The 23,066-nt window shown below is 56.8% G+C and overlaps 1 protein-coding gene across 2 annotated transcripts in view; it reads right to left on the bottom strand.

The window, feature by feature from the left end:
* The window catches only part of ETS1 (ETS proto-oncogene 1, transcription factor), an 80,702-nt gene extending 76,857 nt beyond the window's left edge, over positions 1-3,845 (bottom strand). Inside the window, exon 1 of one of the 2 annotated variants that reach the window (XM_077787970.1) lies at positions 3,714-3,845. The gene's annotated coding sequence lies outside the window, so the exon portion shown is untranslated. The remainder of the gene's footprint in view (positions 1-3,713) is intronic. The other variant, XM_077787971.1, reaches the window with a different exon arrangement.
* Between the last annotated feature and the right edge of the window lie 19,221 nt (positions 3,846-23,066).

Below are 23,066 nucleotides of genomic sequence, written 5' to 3'. Positions count from 1 at the left end.
TTGTTTGCTCTTATTATTCCTGTCCTATTGTGAAAACATGTGTGGGAGAACCAGCATTTATTTTGGGACTTGATCAAGTACCAGCCAAAGCTATTACACTCTTGGGTCATTTCTAAACTACATTAAATTTTAATTTCATTTCAACATCCATCCCTCCTCTTTTACAAGGTTGGGTTTGTTGCTTTTTCAGTTTTTTTTTTTTTTAATTTTAAGTCAATTATCAAGCTTGGTTTAAAAAGGGAAATGCTGTTTGTGCTCATGATTAACACACACTCCCCTGTAGAAGTTGGGAAGGAGTTTAAAAAGAACATTAGATATAAGTGAGCTTTGTCTGTTGGATATATGAAGACACTTCATGGTTGTTGTTTGTTGTTCAGTTTTATGTTTGCAGAGGGAAGTGGAGCGATGCCCCAGTGACTTCCCAGTGGCAGAGTCAAGTCCCATCTCTGTTTCCCAGTTTAATGCTCCCTCCATGGCTGTGCTGCAAGTGCTGAGGCTCCGACTGTTCCCCAGTTCCTGAGCTGCTGCACCACACTCGGCTCCATCCCACATCCCCCAGCCCCAGCCGGGCACCAGGGAAGTGTCACTGCAGGGTGGCACACCTGGGACAGCCACCAAACCCTATTTGGGTGCTTTCCTCCCTCCCAATACACTGAGAAAATTCCTTTTCATGGGGCCCACCGAGAAGCCAGGAGGATGGGGCAGCATCAGCAACCCCACCAAAATATTTCTGCCTTCAAGAAGGTGAATCAAGGCTTTAGGAACCTGCAGCAGCCCCTGCCACACACCCACCCTCCTCTGGCTGACCCAGAGCTGCTCAGTGATAACCACTTCATTTTTGCATCGAGCAATAATTTATTATCTTTGAGAGGGTGGGGCGAAGAGCCGGTGGAAATGATATCCTTCCGCCGGCTTTAACCCTTGGGATCCGGGCGCTTTCCAGGCCGCCTGCCAGCCCGTTCCCAGGGGAAGAAGGGGATGTTGATCTGTTGGCATCTTAGAAACCTCCTCCCATTCATCAGCCCCTGGCACCGCCTCGCACAGAAGGAGCATCCCTAAGGCAGGAGCGGCGGGCAGGAGTGTGCTTTCTGCCACGGTTTTAGCAGATTGGCCGCACGATATCCCACATTTCTTACGATTTTACAACTTTAGAGTGTTCGCACGCTGTGGGGCAGAGGGCGGGCAGTAGGAGGTGCAGCGGTAACAGCAGAGCAGCAATGGCCCTTCTGCACCGGCTGGGAATCTGCGGGAGGTGAAAGGGCCGGAGAAGGTGCCCGGGGAAAGTGAGGGGCGAGGCCGGGGATGCGAGCCCCGGGCCGGGCTGAGGATGCGAGCCCCGGGATCAGACCCAGGATGCGAGCCCCGGGATCAGACCGAGGATGCGAGCCCCGGGGCCGGGCTGAGGATGCGAGCCCCGGGGCCGGGCTGAGGATGCGAGCCCCGGGGCAGGGCGGAGGATGCGAGCCCCGGGGCAGGACCAGGGATGCGAGCCCCGGGATCAGACCGAGGATGCGAGCCCCGGGATCAGACCGAGGATGCGAGCCCCGGGGCCAGGCTGAGGATGCGAGCCCCGGGGCAGGACCAGGGATGCGAGCCCCGAGCCCTGTCAGGGATCAGCGCTCTGCGGGGATGGGGCAGGGGCCGCCTGCAGCGCATCCCCCGCTGCTCCAGCAAGGGGCTCTTCCCTCCCCCGGTGCCTGTCAGATCTGAGGGCATCTCAGGAGCCTTCCCGTTTGGCTGGACAAGCTGTGGCTGGGACGGGTGACAGCGGCCGTGGAAGAGCGCCAGAGTGGTTCAAGCTTGGCCCAGTCTCACAAAGCCCTGGCTCTCTGTGCTTGGAGTAAATTGCGTTTTCTCTGCATTTCTCCTGCTCTCTGCTCATTCATCGATTACTCAGCTGCTAATTAAGCGAGGATAATGCCCCCAGCAGATGCACAGCGAGCTGACAGCACGGGTCAGGCAGGAGAGGGTTTAGGTGGGATGCCAGAGCTGTTGCCATTAGATCAGCCTGCTCTGCCCTGGCTCACAGCAGCCACTGGCAACTGCAGGAGGATGTGAAGGGAGGGTTAATTAGGTCAGCTCTTGTTTCACTCACGAATTTGCCTCTGTGAAGCAGTAAGCTCAGGCACAATGCCATGGGCCAGGCCCTCAGCTGGGACAGAGCACAAGGGGAATGAACAGGAGCAGTGTCCCGCTGTTCAGAGGGGGATCCCTGCCCTCTCACACCTTCCCCATCCCACAGAGCCCAGCCTCTCCCATGGCACAGGGGCTTGGGCAGGGCTGCACAGCGAGCTGGGATCCCCCGGGATCCCTGTGGGACCCTCAGCAGGACACCTGGAGCAGGCTCCCAAACCTGCTCTGAACATCCCACCAAACCCGCTCTTCCACAGGGCCCCAAACCACCGGGGAAGGTGGGGTTACCTCCTGTTTCTTTGTCCCTCATCTTGCCAGATGGGAAAGAGCTTAGTGACATGGAGGGGCACACGGTCCCTCCCCCAGAGCTCCGTGGTGAACCTGAGGACAAGGGACACACACACACCCCAGTGCTGGGGAGCACCTCGGGCCTCCACACACCCCCAGCCGCTGGGCAAGCAGCAAATGCCCCATAAGCCAGGCCTGGCAGAGCATTACTGACAGACAGGCGGGGAGAGCTGCACAGGAGCAGCGGGGCAGGAGCAGCAGGGATCACCCCGAGGTGCCCGCTGGCAGGAGCGGAGGCTGGAGGGGGCTCCAGCATGGGTGGCCACAGGCACAGCAGTGATTTACAGACTCACGGGAAGGGGAAGGCCCTGGCCGGGCTCCTCAGGGACTCCCAATTCCCTCTGCCTGAGCCAGGCTCCTCAGGGACTCCCAATTCCCTCTGCCTGAGCCAGGCTCCTCAGGGACTCCCAATTCCCTCTGCCTGGGCTGGGCTCCTCAGGGAATCCCAATTCCCTCTGCCTGGGCTGGGCTCCTCAGGGAATCCCAATTCCCTCTGCCTGAGCCAGGCTCCTCAGGGAATCCCAATTCCCTCTGCCTGAGCCAGGCTCCTCAGGGAATCCCAATTCCCTCTGCCTGGGCCGGGCTCCTTAGGGACTCCCAATTCCCTCTGCCTGGGCCGGGCTCCTTAGGGACTCCCAATTCCCTCTGCCTGAGCCGGGCTCCTCAGGGACTCCCAATTCCCTCTGCCTGGGCTGGGGGGGCAGGATTCTGCTCTTCCCAAAGAATGGCAGCACATCCCTGTGGTTTTCACACTCCAGCTTCTCCCAAAAGCAAATGCTGGCACCTGTGGCACTCTGGGACCTTTAGGGGATGGCATCACCATGGAAAACACCTGGAGGGGTCATAGCAAATTCTTCCAATCATCCCTGCAAAGCAGGAATCAGCCCTGGGTCTGTCTGTCCCATCCTGGGCACTTTGGATCTGCCCTCCCTCCCAGCAAAACAAAACCATATTACACCAAAACCGAATTACAATTCAGAACAGCAAAGGAACTGCAAATTTAATTCACTGTACTAATGCCAGTGCATAGCCTTCCACCTCTATGAGGAAAACAATAATATTCTCCTAAATGTCCATATAAGATTTATGTACTAAATATATATATATATATATAAATTTTTAAAGGGAAGCATCATCTAAGACATTTATAGAAGATCCTGCAGTAGCAAATACACAAATTAATTACTAGGTGAAACTGGAAATTGAGAGAGGAAAAGTAAATCACCACAAACCAAATCTGAGGTGTCCTGAAAACGTCCGCAGGTACCTCCAACCCCCGAAAGAGTTCAAAGAGCCTCTCCCCTCATCACTTACGGCTCAGCTGAAGGACCCGGGGAAAAGCTTTATATCCTCCACGGCTTCGCACACTCGTGGCCGCTCTCGTCCCAGCCACCTGGTGCTGTCCGCGCCGGAGCCGGGGAGGATGGAAATGCCATCGCGTCCGAGGCAGGGCTGCTATTCAAAGGCAGGGGGAGTGGTCAGCCCCGCACCCAGGCGCTCGGAGGCCGCCGGCCAGGAACGAGCCACCTCTGGCCGATGGCACGGCGCTGGGGAAACAAAACCTTCTGCTGGGAAACAGAACCAGGGCTGGGCGCAGCGCCCTGCCGGCCTCGCGTGGGGCGGCCCGTGGGTGCCGTGCCGTGCCGTGCCGTGCCGTGCCGTGCCGTGCCGTGCCGTGCCGTGCCGTGCCGTGCCCTGTGCATCCCCGCGGCTCCAGCCTGCCCGCCGAGTCCCGCGAGCGGAGCTTGTCCTGCCCAGCGAGCGATCAGGGCTCGCAGGGCACGGCCAGGTGCGCTGCCAGCGCTGACCCCAAACCCAGCCCGGCAGCTGCCCCTGCCCCAGGGCAGAATTCCCTTCCCCAAAGGGCCTGGCCCCGCTCTGCGCCCGCTCCCGCGGCCCCAGGGCTCTGCTCTGCCTGCTGCCTTACCCCAGCCCGGGAAGGATCCCCCCGCTGCAAACCCTGCGGGCTCTGGGCACGCACCGCTGCAGCCCAGGAGCCCCGGGAGCCGCTGCTCGCTTTGGAGCCCTGGAGGCTGAGGGAGCCTCGCTCCGTGGGGAGCTGCAGGGGGAATTCGCTCGCTGGCAGCGCTGGGAGCCGCCGGCTCAGCTCTGCCAGGGGCGGATGCCCCAGCCCGCATCCCTGCAAAGCCCAGGCCAGGGCGGTGCCCAGGGGCCTCTCCACACAGGAGAAGGGCAGGAGGGCACATTCCCGCTGGCCAGGTGCGGGCAGAGGGGCAGAAACACGGCGTGCAGTGATCTCACTCCTGCAACGCCCCTGGGGATTCTCCAGAGGCTCTGGAGCAGCAGGACCTGGGGTGGCCTTTGCCGAACACCCCTGTCCTCCTCTTGGCAGCCTGGCCAGGGAGCTCAAACGCCGGTGGCACCCCAAATCCCGGGCGCAGGAGATGTGCCCATCCCTCTCCCTGTCTCGCTCTCCAGAGCAGAGCCGCCTTTTCCTCCAGGAGAGGGCTCCAGGCTGGAGATCCTGGCCGGCTCCAGCCCAGATCCCATCCCGCTGTGTCCATGAGCAGCCCTGGAGCAGCCCCTGCCAGGGGCAAAGCCCAGGCCCCAAGGGCTCCATGTGTGCTGCTCCAGGACAAACTGGGGCGCTGGGAGCAGCTGCTGGCATTTCCCTGGAGATCCTAAGGGCGAACTGGAGCAGCACAGCGACAAAGAGCCCCCAGCCCCAGCGGGCTCAGCTCTCACTGCCTCGCTGCACGGACACCGTGAGGCTCTGCTTGTACAGCATCCGTGATTTCCAGGGAATTTAGCAGCACTCTCATGAAAAATCAAAGCAGCCTGTACATCTGAGAGCTGTCACTGCTGAAGGGTTGGTGTGTGGGGAGAGGAATAACTCCTGCAGACTCCTTCCCCAGCACAACCCTGGGTGTTTTGAGTACTCTCAGCACAGTGGACATTTGCAAAGTACAAACCAAAGCTGTGTTTGCTCCTACGTGGATCATTTCTGCCTGCACAGGGCTCCTGTAGCATCTCCTGCTGCCAAATGTTCCCCAGAGAAATCAGATGTTCTGAACAAGTGTTCACAGGATAAAAGTCCCTCCTGTCCCCCTCTCCCAGACCAGGAGGTTGCTAAAATGAACAGAATTACAAATACAAAAAAAAACCCCATTATTTATGCACATAAAACTATTCCCAGATCCTTCAGGAGCTGCCAAATGATGAATGAATCTCTCCTTTAGCCCTGAATTTAGAAAGACACAGCTCCAGGTGGCCCAAATCCATTACCTGCTGGACTCGCCAGGCACGGCCCCCTCTTGTAGCTGTTTTAACACAGGAAATGATTTACAGGGTTCCACCTCCCCAGGAAGGTTTCCAGCCTCCTGGGCTTTGCTACAAAGGCTCTGTCACATCTGAGCTCCAAAGGAGTGGAATGTGTTCAGCAATCAATTTTTAGCTGGGCAACTCTTCCTGGGATAACCCTGCTGGCAGCTGCGAGCAAGATGTCCTTGCCTGGATGCTCTGCTCAGGAGGGTGCTGGGGTGCAGAATCCAGACATTAACAGCTCTGTGGAGTGGCTGTGCAGCCAGCTGCGAGGCTGGGACATGGAATCAGAGTCATGGACTGCTTTGGGTGGGAAGGGACTGTGAAGATCACCAAGTTCCACGTGGTTGCCTGGTTTCAGGGTCACTGCTGTCACATCAGTCACCCAAACCAGTTGCTTGAGCTCACAACAAAAAGTAGGGTTAAATTTCGGGCAGCTCATGGAATTGATCATAAAGTCATTGCACTTTCCATGGCAGCTGCTTTGGGTTTGCTCCGTGCTCATAAAAAATAAAGCGATCCCTTAATGTTTCCCTGCAGCAGTTATTGATGGTTTCACCAAATTGGAGATGTCTTGGGGATGTTTCACAGGTTCTGCACTCGTAGGCTGCTTAAATTTGGGGGCACTCAGGCTCCTGTTGAAAGGTGCAGCTCACTGGTGTCAGCAGAAACAGCCCCTTTCCCAACGACCTGAGAAATCCTCATCAGCACTTGGGGTGGCAGCTCAGCAGCAGCACTGGAGCGTGGCTGCACCTGGAGATGCTCCTGCTTTGTCTGCTGGAGCTGGGCAGGGAGCATGGGTCATCTGGGCAAAATTCAGCCCAGTCCTGAGTGCCACCCACTGCCACCTGGCCCAGCTCCACTCCCTTGCAGCCCCCAGGTTCCTCTGCAGGGAGAGATCCCTGTGCTCCTGCCTGAGGATCATAAACCACTAAAGGGGAGGAGCTTCCAGAGCCCTTCATGGATCACCATTTCCATCTTACTCTGGGAAAACAGAGAAGGAACCAACAAAATGGTCCTGAGCACCTGAATCTCTGCTTTTAGTGTTGCCTCAGGGCAAAGAGTGAAATGAGGATTCCTGAGCTGGAGGAACCTGCGCAGTGTTTGCCCTGGGAGAAGGTGCCACAGCCGGATCAGGAGCTGCCTGGAAGTCCATGGCACGTTTGCCCAGGGAGATGTTCCCTCTGCCCCTGCTCAGAACCCGGGTGTGACTCACAGCCTGTGCCCAGATGTTCAGAGGTCCCAGAGCTGGGCACAGCTGGGACCCAGCTGCTGACACCCTCTGCAGCTGCCTGGCCTCAAAAGCCAGCAGGAACAGCACCAGAGCTCATCCCTCCGGACCAACCCCGGTGAATTCCCTCCTCTATGGAGCCCAAGGATGCTGAATAGCTGAGCTAAGGGGAAATTTCTGCCCTCACAAGCAGGAGAAGGAGCTTTTTCTACTCTTGGATCAGACAGGAGAAGGAGCTTTTTTCTACTCTTGGATCACACAGGAGCTCAGACCTTGGATGTCCATTACCTTGGATGTGCAGGTACAGGATATGCACTGAAACAGAAAAATGTGGGGTGCAGAGGAATATCCTGAATGCTTAAACTGCCCCAAAAGTCACTTTTATGATGCTCTTTTAGGCTGGGAGCTGCTGCATGTGGATCTCCTCCACATCAACCACAATAATTTTAATGAACTGCCTCATCCTTTGTTTATCCCACTTTTCTAAGGGAGATCAGATCTCTGTAAAAACAGGCTTTAAACAGGGAATATATGAAGGTGTCAGGACTGGGTGAGAAATGACAAGGGAAAAAATTTCTTTTTCATCTCCATCCACATGGATAAAAACACATGGATGTGTGGGGAGGTGAGAAAACCCAAAATCCCACAACATTTTCTTCCCTGTGAGAGTGGCAGGCCCTGGCACAGGGTGCCCAGAGCAGCTGTGGCTGCCCCTGGATCCCTGGCAGTGCCCAAGGCCAGGCTGGACAGGGCTGGGAGCAGCCTGGGACAGTGGGAGGTGTCCCTGCCATGGCAGGGGTGGTACTGGATGGGCTTTAAGCCCTTCCCACCCAACCCATTCTGGCATTCAGAGATTCGGTCACGTTTTCACTCTGGAAGAGGAAGTGAGAAGTTTCCACTCTGCTCTAACTCTGCTGTTAAGCAACATCTCTGGGGAAGTTCCAACCAGAACATCTCCAGCCTGAGCCCTTGAGATGCAAACTTGTGGATTTTGCACAGCTGGCACAAAACCTAATCCCTTTTCTGCAGGCCAATGTGAACATTTTCATTGCAAACTCCTCGTGCAGGTGCCTGCCCACTCACACCATTAATAAAGTCCTGAAAGCTGCAAGAACAAGGTAAATTAATTCTCATTTCTGTCAACATTAACTGGGAAATCAGTCCTTACTCACAAGTTCTCCCATTGCAAGAAGAATTTGGCCTCTTGGTTGGAAGAAGGATCTTTGATTAGTCTGATACACTCACACAAAAAACCAGCGAGGATTTCATCACACGCACCCTCTTCAAACTGTAAATGAAAATCCTCATCCAGAATCATTTAATTGAGGACTATAAAGCCAGATTTCAGAAGTGCTCTTTTCCCAGGCTGGTACATAAATAGAGATCAGATTTATAAAAATGCCATCAGCCAACAATTCCTGCTCGAACACATCTGGCCAGATTTCAAAACCAATTCAGCAGCCAGTTAATCACTTGCTCTTTATTACTTAACTTACCATTAGCATTGGGGGTAAAAAAAAAAAAAAAAAAAGAGATATTTTTATTTTCTTTTATCTGCTAAAATATTCCCTGCATCTTGCCGGGGTGGAATTCAAAGCCTTGATAAAAATCATGACATTTTTAAAAAGTCAACTGCTTCTCAAACCCCTGTAAAAATGCAGGGGGTGAATTGAGATCACTTCACTGCTTCTCTTTGCAGCTTCTTGTTCAAAAAATTGAGATTAGCGCTGCACTGAGAATGTCCCACAAAACCCACCCAGAAAATAATCAGCAGCTTAGGAGGGTTGGGCTGGGATGGGAATGAATAGGAGGCTGGAATTCTCCTTTCTGCAGGTTCCCTGAGGACAAGGATGTACATCCCAAAGCTTTGTGTCCCCAGGGTGTCTGTGGTGGCCATGGCCCAGCCTGGACAGCAGGGTGTGGTGGCTGCGGTGTCCTGGGTGTGGAATTCCTCCTTCCTGCCAAGCAGAGTGTCCAAAAATACTGGGGAAGGGCTGAGCAGCGAAAAAGCTCCCAAGGATGGAGCCCCATCTCTGGAGGGGGTTAGCAGAGTGGGTGTGACTTGGGGACAGGCAGTGGTGGATCCTTGGCAGTGCTGGGAGGGTCACAGTTTTCCAACCCAAAGGAACCCATTTTCCCTGAGCTGGGGGTTGCAGCAGCACCTGGAGGAGGGGCTGCAGAGGCTGAGCCCGGGGCTTGCACGTGGCCCTGGAGGTCTCGTGGGGTCTGTCCCCCCAGGGCAGGGACCCCGGGAGCAGTGGCCAGCACCGGTCTCAGCTGGAGCCATGAACCAGCTCCTGCTCCCTAGGGCTGATCCCAGGTTCCATCTCCATTTTTCAGGACTCGTGACTCCACTCCAGCCCAGCTCAGCTCATCCTCTGAATCCCTGGGCTCTCCTTCCGTGGCTCGCAGCTCTTCCCACCAGGAATGCCACTGTGTGGGGAGGAGGAGGAGAAAGGACACGGATGACAGAGGAATCAAGAGATTGCTCTGTGGTGAGTTCCGTGGGGAGCTGATAAACCTGGGAAATTCTCCTTTTCCTGAGGCCTTTTCCCATCTCAAAGTGACCTTTGTGTTCTCCATCAGCTGACGGACACAAGGACAGCGAGGGCCACGAGCTCAGCAGGGCCGAGGTGGGAGCTGAGCCCTCCTGGGTCCCACCAGCCCCCAGCAATGCCAGGGACACACTCAGCTCAGGAAATGTTACCCTGCCTCTCCTTAGGGCAGGGAAGGTGCAAGATGTTCCCAGTGGAACAGAAATTGGGCATTTTTCAATGCCTTATTTGCATCTCCAAACCAATGCAAAATGATCTGTACTTTCATAAACATTTTTTGTTCCTGGAGCGAGCAGCAGAGGGAAAAATTCCGGTAGCAGAAAAGTGAGGCTGGGTTTTGTGGGAATGAGTTATTAACATGTCCTTTACCTCTCTGTTTATTTTCCACACGGTTCCAGGTCAAGGAAAGTTTGTCTGTGACAAGGATTAGGCTTTGGGAACAGCTGTGTCTTTTCATTCCTGAGCTGCACACAGGGTGTTTGGACAGGTTCTCCTCTGCCAATTGTCAGGGAGCTCAGGCAGGATCACAGGACACAGGTGACACCCCAGGGTGTGATGTCCCCTCCTCGAAGGACACCCAGAGCTCGCTGTCCCCGTGGCTGGCTGGTGCTGCAGGGGTTATTTATGGCCAGGCTGGGAATTGCAGGGCTGGGTCCCACATGTGAAGTGAAAGTGGAAGTGTGTGGGTGGGAGGGGAAGCAGCAGCATCCCATTTATCAGCGCTGCCGAGGCCGAGCAGCTTTCCCAGATCCCGGCTGACATCGCCCAGGCAGCCTGAGGAGCCCCAAGGCACGACCCTACCCCATCCTCGGGGTGCCGGGGCAGGCACAGCCACCCTGCAGAGGGAAAACCCTTCTGTCCTACAGCTCCCTAACCTGCCCACCCAGTACAGCTCCTAAAAAATGGCCCAGCCCGCCTTCCCCCTTCCAGAGCCAGCGTGGATCTGTGGGGCTCCAGCAGGGCAGGGGGATGGGGCTGGAGGGCTGGAGGGAGGGGTCACGGCGGGGTGAGCTGATGAACAGCAAACGATCCTAATTTATGCAAAAAGCAGTCTGGAAAAAATGACATTCCTGCTTGTCTGCATGTGTAACATGCGGAGATCCTAAAGAAAGGAGCCAAAGATGTGCCCATGAATCAGAGCTTTATCCTGCCAGCCCCCCAGAGCCCAGCCCTCGGATTTGGGGTGGTTTGCCTGGGTAATTGCCTGGCTCTCCAGCACAGGCTGCACCAACAGTGCCCTACTGGAATCAAACAGCTCCTTTGGGCCTCGCATTTTCTCTGGTTTTCCACCCTCTTAGACAACAAACAAGCCATTAATGTCTGGAAGCACAGGCTGACTCCCACTCCCCGTGCACAGCTCAGATCCCTGCTGGGATGCCAGTGCCACGTTCAGGCCCGAGCTCCCTGCCCGCCGCCACCTCCCGTGCCAGGGAGACACTCTGGGTTCACAGCTCCGAAAATAAGATCCCAGTGTGCCTTTTCCTGATGGAAAACTCCCAACAGAGAGCAGGCACAGACTTTATTATGACCCCTTTTGGCTCTCCACTGGGACAAGGACGCTCACAGAGGATCTCTGGGCTAACTTGTGGATCTGTATCTTCATTAACAGGAATCAGCTCTGCATTGAATAACCCCTGGTTTCTTCTGCTGGCGAGTCATAGACTCATGGAATGGTTTGGGATGGAAAGGACCTTAAATTCCATCCAGTGCCACCCCTGCCATGGGCAGGGACACCTCCCACTGTCCCAGGAGGCTCCAAGGCCCATCCAGGGATGGGGCATTGACAGATTCTCCGGGCAGCCTGATCCAAAACCCCAAAGCTTTACCCATCTGTCCCTGTCTGCAGGGTCTCTGCCTAAATCCAACCCCTGGGCACATACCCAGAGTGCCAACCCATGGAAAGCTGCAGGATTTCCCCAGGTTTGCCCTGGATATTCCCAGGCACAGCTGGCAGCTCCAGCTGGATGCCCCACAGCAGGAAGTGGAATTGTGGCTCAGGCTGAGAGCAGCCAGAAGGGGAGCCTGGCTCACGGGGAGGGTGAGGGAAGCAGCCATGGAGCAGCGTCCTGGCTGTCACTCCTGCTCCAAGGGCTTGTCCCACATGATGCCTCAGGTTCAGCTTTTCTACTTTTCAGGTTCTGTGCTGCTTCAGTGTGTGGGTCTGGGCTCCACATGAGGGATGCTGAGTTCTGTGCACAGAGCAGGGACACAAAACAATTCCTGCTCCAGCTGGGACCAAGGACAAATGATCCAAACCTCAGCCCAGGAGCACAAACACCGTGGGCTGGAGAGAGAAAAACAAGCAGGATGGGACTGCTTGGGCTGGAGCTGGAATGGGACAATGAACTCCAAGGTGCCAATGGAGCAGAACTTATAAAATGAGAGACCTCGTGAGCAGTCGTGCATTTTGGGACCATTTTGGTTCATCCTGGGGCAGCCCTGGCTGGGCTCTGGTGCTGCCCAAGGTGGATCTATTGAGGCCTCCTAATAAATCCCTACTTTATTCTTCAGCTCTGTCTAGTCTCTGTTCTAGGGCAGCCTTCTCAAAGCATCACCGATAGGAACTGCCCCAGCACTCACCAGCAGTGATAACACAGCATTGGCTTCCTCCCAGTCCCTTGGGATCTCCCCAGAGTGACTTTCCTCCCTTTTTCCACCTGGATCTGTCATGTCAAGTAGGCACTGGGGATGGTGGTGCCCGTGGACGGCAGGGAATGGATTTCCCAGGGGGAAATGCCATCCTTGGCCAGCCTTTCCCAGCCCTGCAGGGATTTCCCCCCACAGCCCCAGCTCTGGGTGCAGGGCCCCAGCTCCAGGTGATGCTCCTGGTGGCAGGAGGAGCACACCCCACTGGGGACATTGTCCTTGTCCCTGCTCAGAAGGACTCGGCTGGTACCGTCCTGGGCCTTTTGAAGTCAGCAGGAGTCCGGCCTGGGGAAGGTTTGTGGGGAGAGCTCTGGCAGTGCTGTCTGAAGCTGGTTCCAGCAATCACTGAGTGCCATTTCCAGCACACTGAGAGGAGCTGGGGCTCCAGCACCGGCTCCTTCAGTGCCTGTAAATCTGCCCCTGAGAATTCACCAACCTCAGCTGGGAGTTTTATCCCATTTGCCCCCCCTGGGCACTGCCATGGGCACAGATAAGCCTTGCAAAGAGGAGGAGGAATTATTCTGTTTCAGTCCCATCCTGTGGGCTGAGAGGGACCTCGCTGAGACCCAGCGCAGGCTGGATTCACCCCCTCCCTCAATGAGCTTCATTAGCTCCAGCTTTTCATGGATGCAGCAAATGAGAGAAATAAATACTACAATCAAAGTGCTCAAACCTACGCCTTGCCTATGCCAACACAAACCCTGAATGGGAGGAAGTATTAGGCTAAATTTAGCTTTTCAAGCAAAATCCAAGAGCTTTTATTTTTTCTTTAATTTTTTTTTCTCTAGGTTCAAACTGTAAAACATCTGCTGAACAGTTTCCTATAACTGTTTTTGGCTTTTAAATCAAAGAAAGAAGAAACAATGTCCCATTTTTGTAGAGAGAAAAGGAGGAGGGGAATAATAGACCTTCCTCTCAAAGGAGGATGACAATGAGGATAGAAATAGAAAGGGGGGAGGTTTGAAACATCTTGAGTCCAGACAAGGAGTGGGTGGATGACAGGTTCAGGTATCTCTGCTTGCTTTGGCCACTTCCCATTCCAAGAAGGGGCTGGCAGAACTGCTGACAGCCAGAGGGGAAAGCCACGGGCAGGGCTGGATCTGCCCGGGTGGAGGGGGGCTGGGAAAGGGGTGCAGCAGGGCTGGGGGTGCACAGGAGGTTGTGGAGGAGGAAAACCAAAGTTATTTAGCAGGAAAAAGAAAGAGGAGTTGTGCTCGGTTGTGCTGGCTTTTCCCCCAGCCCAGGAGAAAATTCCCTGCTCCTTTCATCATCCCCTGGTCCAGCTGAGCTCCTCGGGGTGTCCCACAGCTGCAGCCACCTCCACCCACCTGCAGCATCCCCGACATGGGCGTGGGTGGCCCTGAGCTGCCACATCTGTGCTTGGTCCCCTGCCAGTCTCAGGCCATCCCCTGCCTGGATAAACCTGCTCTTCCCTGTTCTTTTCTATCCTTCCCTGCCCTTCCCTGCTCTTCCCTGTTATTTTCTGCCCTTTCCAGCCCTTTTCTGCCTTTCCCTGCTCTTCCCTTTTCTTTTCTACCCTTCCCTGCCCTTCCCTGCTCCACGGAGACCACAGAGCCCCTGCCCTGGAGGAATATGCAGCCCACGGGGAAATGCAGCCCCCAGGGGGGATGTGCAGCCCTGGAGGGATGTGCAGCCCTGGAGAGATGTGCAGCCCCAGGATGGATGTGCAGCCCCAGGAGGGATGTGCAGCCCCAGGAGGGATGTGCAGCCCTGGAGGGATGTGCAGCCCTGGAGAGATGTGCAGCCCCCAGGGGGGATGTGCAGCCCCAGGAGGGATGTGCAGCCCCAGGAGAGATGTGCAGCCCCAGGAGGGATGTGCAGCCCTGGAGGGACATGCAGCCCCAGGAGGGATGTGCAGCCCCAGGAGGGATTTATAGCCCCAGGAGGGATGTGCAGCCCTGGAGGGACACGCAGCCCCAGGAGGGACACGCAGCCCCAGGAGGGATGTGCAGCCCTGGAGGGATGTGCAGCCCCAGGAGGGATGTGCAGCCCTGGAGGGACACGCAGCCCCAGGAGGGACACGCAGCCCCAGGAGGGATGTGCAGCCCCAGGAGGGATGTGCAGCCCCAGGAGGGATGTGCAGCCCCTGGAGGGATGTGCAGCCCTGGAGGGACACGCAGCCCTGGAGGGACACGCAGCCCCAGGAGGGACACGCAGCCCCAGGAGGGACACGCAGCCCCAGGAGGGATGTGCAGCCCTGGAGGGATGTGCAGCCCTGGAGGGATGTGCAGCCCCAGGAGGGACACGCAGCCCCTGGAAGGACGTGCAGCCCCAGGAGGGATGTGCAGCCCCAGGAGGGATTTATAGCCCCAGGAGGGATGTGCAGCCCCAGGAGGGATGTGCAGCCCCAGGAGGGATGTGCAGCCCTGGAGGGACACGCAGCCCCAGGAGGGACACGCAGCCCCAGGAGGGACACACAGCCCCAGGAGGGACACGCAGCCCCTGGAAGGACGTGCAGCCCACGCTGTCACACCTCGCGGGCTCCTTGGCAGCGGGGGCTGTGCACAGAGGCCTTTCCTGCCAAGTCACAGGATGCGATGACGGCGCGGCTGGGAAAAGCTTCAAACCAGCCCAAACAATCGGAGATTGTCTGCGGAGAGCGGGCTCTAAAATTGGCTCCTTGGATCAGCACCAGGCTCACCCCGGGGCCTCTGTCAGGAGAAGGAGCTAATCTCGCCTCCATCGGGGATCGGCTCGGATTAACCCGGCCCAGCCGCGCATCCCGCGCTGAGTTGGAGCCGCACGGCGCAGGGACCAGCAATCCCACCTTATTTACTGCCCTGAAAAGTTCCTTAGGAGTGTGCATCCCTATTCCTGTGAGGGCTGGGGGATGGGCGGAAGAGTTGTGCTTTTTAAATGGATTTAGCACCAGTTGGGCTGGATTTGCTCCTTTTAAGTAAATCCAGTTAGGTGGTGGCAGAGCCCCTCTTGTCCTTTGGGGTTTCTCATCACGTTTGTCACGAGGGGCTCTGCCACAAAGCCGCTGCAGCAGCCCTGGGGGCTGGGGCCAGCATGGCAACACATCGCCATTGGCCATGAACCTTCCCCCGCCGCTCTCAGCATCAGCCCGGCATCTTCCCGACCCCAGCAGCCCCGCAGCCCTGCCGAGCTGCTCCCGAGGGTGTGGCAGGCGTGGGCAGCGTGTGTCCGACGGCTCCGGCAGAGCCCGGCGCTGCCCCTGGCTGGGCACACTGGCTGCTCCATGCCCCACCCCCCAGCATCCCCCCAGCATCCCCCAGCATCCCCCCAGCATCCCCCAGTATCCCCCCAGCATCCCCCAGTATCCCCCCAGCATCCCCCAGTATCCCCCCAGCATCCCCCAGCATCCCCCCAGCATCCTCCCAGTATCCCCCCAGCATCCCCCAGTATCCCCCCAGCATCCCCCCAGTATCCCCCCAGCATCCCCCCAGTATCCCCCCAGCATCCCCCCAGCATCCCCCCAGTATCCCCCCAGCATCCCCCAGTATCCCCCCAGCATCCCCCAGTATCCCCCCAGCATCCCCCAGTATCCCCCCAGCATCCCCCAGTATCCCCCCAGCATCCCCCAGCATCCCCCCAGCATCCTCCCAGTATCCCCCCAGCATCCCCCAGTATCCCCCCAGCATCCCCCCAGTATCCCCCCAGTATCCCCCCAGTATCCCCCCTTCATCCCCCCAGAATCCCTCCAGCATCCCCAGGGAAACCTGAGACAAAAGGAGCTCAGAGGAAACGCAGGAGCGGGGAAGTGGCCGGCAGAGCTGTGTCAGATCAGCCAGAGCCTCAGGAGAAATAATCAAAAGAGGGCCCTGGCACGTGCTGGGGATGGGATGGGATGGGATGGGATGGGATGGGATGGGATGGGATGGGATGGGATGGGATGGGATGGGATGGGATGGGATGGGATGGGATGTGCCGTGCCAGGATCATTCCCTGCCAGCTCCCTCTGGGCACTGCAGGCAGGAGCAGCCACTCCCCTGCCCCAGTCCATGAGAGGGTGAGGGAGAGGAGACCAGAAAATGGCATTTTGGTGGAAAAACCTCTCTGTGACTGAACTCCTCAGTCTCCATGGCAGGGGCTTTGCTTTCCTAGGAGATTCCTCTCAATCTCACTATAGCTGGAGGGAAAAGTGTTTGAGGCACTTCCCAGGCAGCCAGAACCACTTCTCACCACCCTGCTCTGGAATACACCTTCTCCTCCAGGCAAAGGGCGTCTCCAAACCCTAAACACCTCCAAGGCCCTTTCCCAACCCTGGCTCTGCAGCAGGGGAGCTGCAGGGGATGGGGGCAAGTGCCCAGTGCCAGGGGGGCTGTGGTGGAATCCCAGGACTGGGATAAATCTGTGAAACACATTTCAGCTCCAAAGGGATGTCTGTGGGGTGAGAGGGCAGCCGTGGGGGGAACAATCATTTGTCACACAGCTCGGGGCTGTGTGCAGGTGCTGGGGCTCGCATAGGGGGAGGGCAGGCACTCACAGGGATATTGGGAAAACCCACAGGAATTGATGGAGAAACCGGATAAACGTGGAGAAACAGGGCTGGGGGGAAGTGGGGCTACCCTGGTGAGGTGCCACACCGAGGGCAGAGATGTGTCCCTCCTTCCCAGGGAACCTACCCAGGATCCGTGGGAGAGCTGGAACGGGTTTGGATCCGTGCATGGACACACAGAGCACCTCCTTGTATGTTCAGGTGCAGCCCGGTGGGCAGGACAGGCCGGTGCTGGGGCAGGGGTGGCACCAGGGGTGCCGTGGGTGTCCCTTGCCCCAGGTGACAGGGAGGCGATGCCAGGAGCGCTGCCCGCAAAGCCGAATTCCCGGGCTGCGTTTACATTCCTGCAGGCTGCCTTCGCCAGAGCGCTGATTGCAGGCAAAGCTTTGCAGCTTGGAAACTTGGACGGCTCCGGCTGTTTTCACTCTCTCCCTCTCTCTCTCCCAGGCTCTTTCATTCATGCTTCCTCTCTCTTTTCCCCAGTGCATTTCTCACTCACGCTCTCATTCATGCTCGCTCGCTCATTCTCATTTTCCTGGCTGTATTTTTAGCTCCCTCGCCGTTCGGAGGATGTGAACATTATCCCTGAGTCATGACTTTGTGAGGAAGCAGCCAGCCAGGGCTCCCATTACAGCCCGCCAGGGCTCTTATCAGCTGCAGCACAGCCTTGCTGGGGAGGGGGCTTTATCTCTCCGCTCCTCTCCCCTTCCTTTCCCTCCAGCTGCTGCGGCTCCGGCCCCTCTGCGAGCCACGAGCCTCATCCCCCCCGGCCGTGTCGTGATGCGGAGCCCGAGGAGTCAAATCAAGATTGGCAGCCAGGAAATGGGAGTGAAGCGTGGGGGGCAAAGAGCATCATCCACCCTCCATCCTCATCCTCCCTCCTCCCTCCTCCAGCCCCGGCCCTGGGGTGCTGCCGCCGGGATCGCAGCCAGGGAAAAGGTGTCTGGCAGGCTCTGACTCCGAAAGCTGCCGGGTTATTCCCAGCCCGAGCGAACAGCCATGAGGTAATGGCACCTGTGGGCTGAGCCCCGAGCCTGCTCCGCATTTGCGAACACAAAATCGCCCCCGAGGATTTCGCTGGCTCGCGATCGGGTGGAAGCAGCGGCTCTGTTCCCACCCCGGGATGAGCCGTGGAAATAAAAACCGTCCCACGTAGAAAGCATTGGAGCCAATCATTCATTTGGGATTCGTTCCCGAGTGCCAGCGACACGCTGCGTGTCCTCTGGAGGGACAAGCGGGCGCTCGCCCCCCCGGGACAGGAGCGGTGCCCTGCCTGCGTCCTGCCCCCGCAGCCCGGGGACAGCACGGAGGATTCCCAGGTGTCCCGGGTGGCTGCGGGGGCAGGGGGAGGCCAGAGGGCAGATTTCGGCGTGTCTGACGAGCATCACGACAGGGCTGGGCTGGTCACGGCGCAGCTTCACCTCCCGGTGACATCCAGGCTGTTTTCAGCTCACTTCCTCTGCCTTTCCTCTCTAACCTTTCTGTTATCTCCCTGACACTCTCTCCTCCCTTTTCCACCCCTCCGCTTATTTTAGCTGCCTCTTCCTGCCTGCTCGTCTGGCCCTGCCCTGCTCCCCTCCCGTGCCCTGCCCGTGCCAGAGGAGGGGTCACTGCCCTGCCCTCAGCTCCAGCAGGCGTTGGCCCCGTTTTCATCCCCATTCTGCCTCCCATCCTCCCCAAATGTTGCTTCACCCCCAGATCCCTGGGAGCAGACCTTTTTACCCCTTTTCTATGCACGCTGCTGGGCACGGGAGTCCCTGCAGCCTTTTCTCTGGCACGGATTTCTCTGGCTCGTGGTTATCCCTCACCATTTCCCTAAAAAGCCCATTTCTGCATCCCAGACACCTCCTCCTGCTCGTGCTGGCTGCACTGATGCTCAGCCTCGGGCTGCTCTTTCCCAGTTAGGCAGACCTTTGTGATCTGTTTAATCTCTGATCTGAGCAGCTCTCCTGCCCCCGGGAGATGCTCCCAGTCCTTCCCCCCTGACTGCGGCGATGCTGTGCCAGCAGCCGGAGCCAGACCTCGCTGCGTTCCACCCTCACGGCCATTTGTCCGCCCCAGGAGGACAACAAAAGAGATGGCACTGGAAACTGCCAGGAGAGATGAAAGGCTGCCATGGAATCAGGAAGCAGCTCAAGAAATTCAAGGAAGAGAAATCCACCCAGGGCTACTAAAGAAGCAAGCGTTGGGTCAGGAAATCCCACTGCTGTGGCTCTTGGAGCTCAGAGAGGATCCCAGGGATGCATCAGGCCCTTTTCTCCTGGTTTTATCTCTGGTTTCCAGTAGGAGCCGAGAGTGGAGCTGCCGGTTTGGCTCAGCAGAACCATTTCTGCACACCCCTCTGAGCTGGGGGCTCTTTTCCTGGGATGAACACAGAACTCTGGGAAAAAGGGATCTGGGCAGGGAATTTTTCCACCTTGGGCCGTGGCAAGACTCAAGGCAGTGGAGGGGTGCTGATGGTGCAGGATGTGTCCCTGTGACACCCTGGGGGTACGCGGGGGGCGGGAGGGGACCCGCAGGAGCTCGGGGACTTGGCTGGTGGTGTTTGTGCAAGAAATGAGCCCTTTGCAGTCCCGAGCCAAAACACTCCCACAGTGGAAGCCGGGGCTTCCTGGGCTGAGCCCCGTTGCTAAATAAAAGACAAAACAAAGAGCAATTAGGTGCCATTAATTGTTGTTAAGAGGGTTTTTGCCGGCAGCCAGCACTCTTCTCCAGGGACACAGCCCCGGCCTCACCCAGAACGGCTGCAGTAACACTCACTGTGGATTGGGGATAGTTCCAGTGCCCTCACTGACCATTTTCTCCCAGTCCCAGTGGCCACCAACCCTCCCATCCTCCCCATCTCCTCTGGCCGTGCTACACAGAGGCCAGGGGTGCTCTGGGATGGGGTTGGCAGGAAAGGAGAGGACAAGCCAGCACCACAGCGGGATCTGACCCATTCCAGGCTAACCTGGAACAGCAAATCCATGGATGCTCCCAGTGTGGCAGCCCTGGGAGTCTCAGCTGCCCTGTTTGTATGGGGATGCAGTGCAAGGGAATGTGGAAATTATTTTCCTGCAAGGAGAGGCTAAGGGAATTAGGACTGTTCAGCCTGGAGAAAAAAAGGCTCCAGGGACAGTTTTCAGTCCTTTCCAGGGCCTAAAGGGGCTCCAGGAGAGCTGGAGAGGGAAATTGGGCAAAGGCTGGAGGGACAGGACACAGGGAATGGCTCCCACTGCCAGAGGGCAGGGCTGGATGGGATATTGGGAATTGGGAATTGTTCCCTGGGTGGGTGGGGAGGCCCTGGCACAGAGAAGCTGTGGCTGCCCCTGGATCCCAAGACCAAGCTGGATTGGGCTTGGAGCAACCTGGAACAGGGAAAGTTGTCCTTGCCCATGGCAGAGGATGGAATGAGATGGGATTTAAGGTCCCTTCCAAACCAAACCGTTCCTGGATTTCATGAAAATACTTGTGGTGCATTTGGCTTTGAGGCACTGGGGATGTTAAAAGGCTCCTGTGCCCCTGTCATTCACCTGTGCTCTGGCTTCTGTGCATTCCCATTAGAGTTTATTAATTATGATGGCTGTTATCTTCCTGTGTGATGGACGCAGCCCTTGGCAGGCCCTGGGACACTGCTGAGAATCAGAAGCAATTCAATAAGGAGCAGCCAAGGCGAGGCCCTGCTTTCACTCTGCCTCGCTGCTGAGGATCCCGCTGTCCTCATCAAGGGCAGAGCTCAGCCAGAGCTGTGTCCCCCCAGCTCCATCTGCTGCTTTCACAGTGATCCTGAAAGAGAGGAAGTTCAGAGTGGAAATCAGGAGGAAATTCCTCCCTGGGAGGGTGGGCAGGCCCTGGCACAGGTGCCCAGAACAGCTGTGGCTGCCCCTGGATCCCTGGCAGTGCCCAAGGCCAGGCTGGATGGGGCAGGGAGCACCTGGGGCAGTAGGAGGTGTCCCTGCCCATGGCAGGGATGGCACTGGATGAGTTTTAATTCCGTCCTGACCTAAACCATTCTGGAATTCTGTGATCCTGCTCAGAAACATCACAAATTTGTGACACTCAAGCAAGGATCCAAGCACTGCCAGAGCCACTTCCCAAACTGGGGAAGGGGATGCCAAGAGGGAGTGCAGCCCTGGGGAAAGAAATAAGGGCGTTTGGGGCTGAGACTTCACTTAAACTTTCTCCAAATTATTTTTGGTTTTCCTTCAGTTCTCCCCAGGCACTCCCACTTGCCCCTCCCTCTGCTCAGGGCAGGCATTCCCTCCCGGCCGCGGGGCAGCCGCTGCTGGGACACCAGAGTGACCCGGAGCCCTGCGAACCTCCCGGTGGGGAGCGGACACGAGCCCAGCCTGATCCCAACGAGGGAACAGCATCCTTTTGGGGACCCCTTCTCCCGTCAGACCCGCGGGGGTCGGGGGAACCCCGCATCTCACCGGCAGCGAGCTCAGTTATTGGCAGCGCTGCAGCCCAGAGTTTGCTCCTATTATAGCATCCTAAATTTGGGCTTGCGAAGACGCAAAGACCAAACTTGGCTTGACCATGTTTGGAAAACCAAGCCCGAGACCTTTGTAGCCCGTCAAAAGCGCTTTTCCGCTGGAAGCCGGGGCGGCAGTCTCCCCCGAGCGGCCGCTGCCTCCGGCGCTCGGGAAGCGCACGGACGCCTCCCGAAGGCGATCCTGGCCCAGGCTCCCCTGCTCCCGGGAGCCCGAGGAGGCTCCGCACTCCTCCGGCGGAAGGGATTTCTCGTGCCCAAGCCGATCCCTGCGCTGCCCTGAGCTTTGTGCTCCCGGGAGCACCCAGGTGGGGTTTCCTCCTGCTCTGCTGGGTTCTTTTCTCCCCCTGGCAGCATCTGGAGAAGCTCAGAGCCTTGGGGCTGTTTGTGTCCGCAGCACATCTCTAGGGCAGTGTCGGAATCTGTGCTATTGATGATTCTGAGATTGTAGAAAGTCTCTGTCTGTCAGCCCCCTGCCAAAGCAGAAGCCATAATTGGTCTGTGCTGGTTTCCAGGTTGTTTATTCTGTTTATCTCTCACATGTTCTGCTGCCCTGCCCAGCTCTGTCCTGCAGGGCAGCGTGTGGGGCTCTGCCCTCAGTGGGATGTGACAAACATTAAATACCAGAAACTCCCTGGGCTGCATTTACAAGAACGTGCCAATATCTGTCACCTACGTTGGACAGTGTGTCCCCAGCCTGAACCAACAGAAAAATGCCAACACCACAGTGAGACATGGAGGGCATGAAGAAGGAGAAAAAGGACAAGGCACACCCAATTTCCTCCATCTTGTCCCCATTGGACCCCTCATCTAGAATCCTAAAATTTTACTTTTGCACCCGTGCCACACTTAATTATTACTTCTATCAAACACTCAGAGCTGGTAATTGATCCTGTAAGATTGGAAACTCTTTTCCATGGCCAGAGATCACAGCCAGTGTCTCTGGGGGCTCTGTCCAGGGGGGTTCCTGACCCCTGCCAGGGTGCCAGGGCAGCCAGAGTGAAGCCCTGGGTTCCCACAGGCTGGGGATTGACTTTCTGATGGTCGGCAGCTGAACAGCGGGCAGAGGTGAAGAGTCTGGCTCGGGCAGGCAGCTCCAGGGAGCGATGCTGGGGCACCCCAGCACAGCGAGGGATCACGGAGTCCCAGAAGGGTTTGAGCCGGGAGACACCTTAAAGCCCATCCCATTCTACTCATCCCTACACCTTCCACTGTCCCAGGCTGCTCCAAGCCTGGCCTTGGACTCTTCCAGGGATCCACTGGCTTGGCCAGGTCCATGCAGGGCACCCACACACAACAGAAACTGTGGGTACAGCACAGGACAAAGTCCCAGTTCTGGTGCAGTTCTCACCCCCAGCACAAGCCAGTGGCTCCTTTATGGATTTTGTTATCCTCGTTTTCAGCTGGAAACTGGAGCACAAGAAAGGGATCTGTCTGCTGTCACCCCCTGCCTGGCAGAGTTTCTGTGAGTCCCCCGAGCTCCACAAACCCCTCAGGCTCGGTGCAGGACGCTGCCTGTGCTCCCCCTCCAACAAACACCACACATCGCTGACATTTATTTGGATTGTGTTAAAAGCCCATTTTCCAACTCAAAGAGCAAATAAAATCGCCACCGGTGTTACAGCAAAGCCCCTCCATTCCTACACCTAAAAATCAGAATGCTTTCTTTTCTTTTCTTTTCTTTTCTTTTCTTTTCTTTTCTTTTCTTTTCTTTTCTTTTCTTTTCTTTTCTTTTCTTTTCTTGCCTTCTCTTCTCTTCTCTTCTCTTCTCTTCTCTTCTCTTCTCTTCTCTTCTCTTCTCTTCCTTTTCGTTCTTTTCTTCCTTTATTTTCTTTCTTTCTTTCTTTCTTTCTTTCTTTCTCTCTCTCTCTTTCTCTCTTTCTTCTCTTTCTCTCTTTCTCCTTTCTCCTTTCACTC

The sequence above is a fragment of the Lonchura striata genome, chromosome 23, assembly GCF_046129695.1.
Source record: "Lonchura striata isolate bLonStr1 chromosome 23, bLonStr1.mat, whole genome shotgun sequence".
In the NCBI taxonomy this organism is placed as follows: Eukaryota; Metazoa; Chordata; class Aves; order Passeriformes; family Estrildidae; genus Lonchura; species Lonchura striata.
Note: the sequence above shows the minus strand (reverse complement) of the source record. Positions and strands in the feature narration are given on the sequence as shown.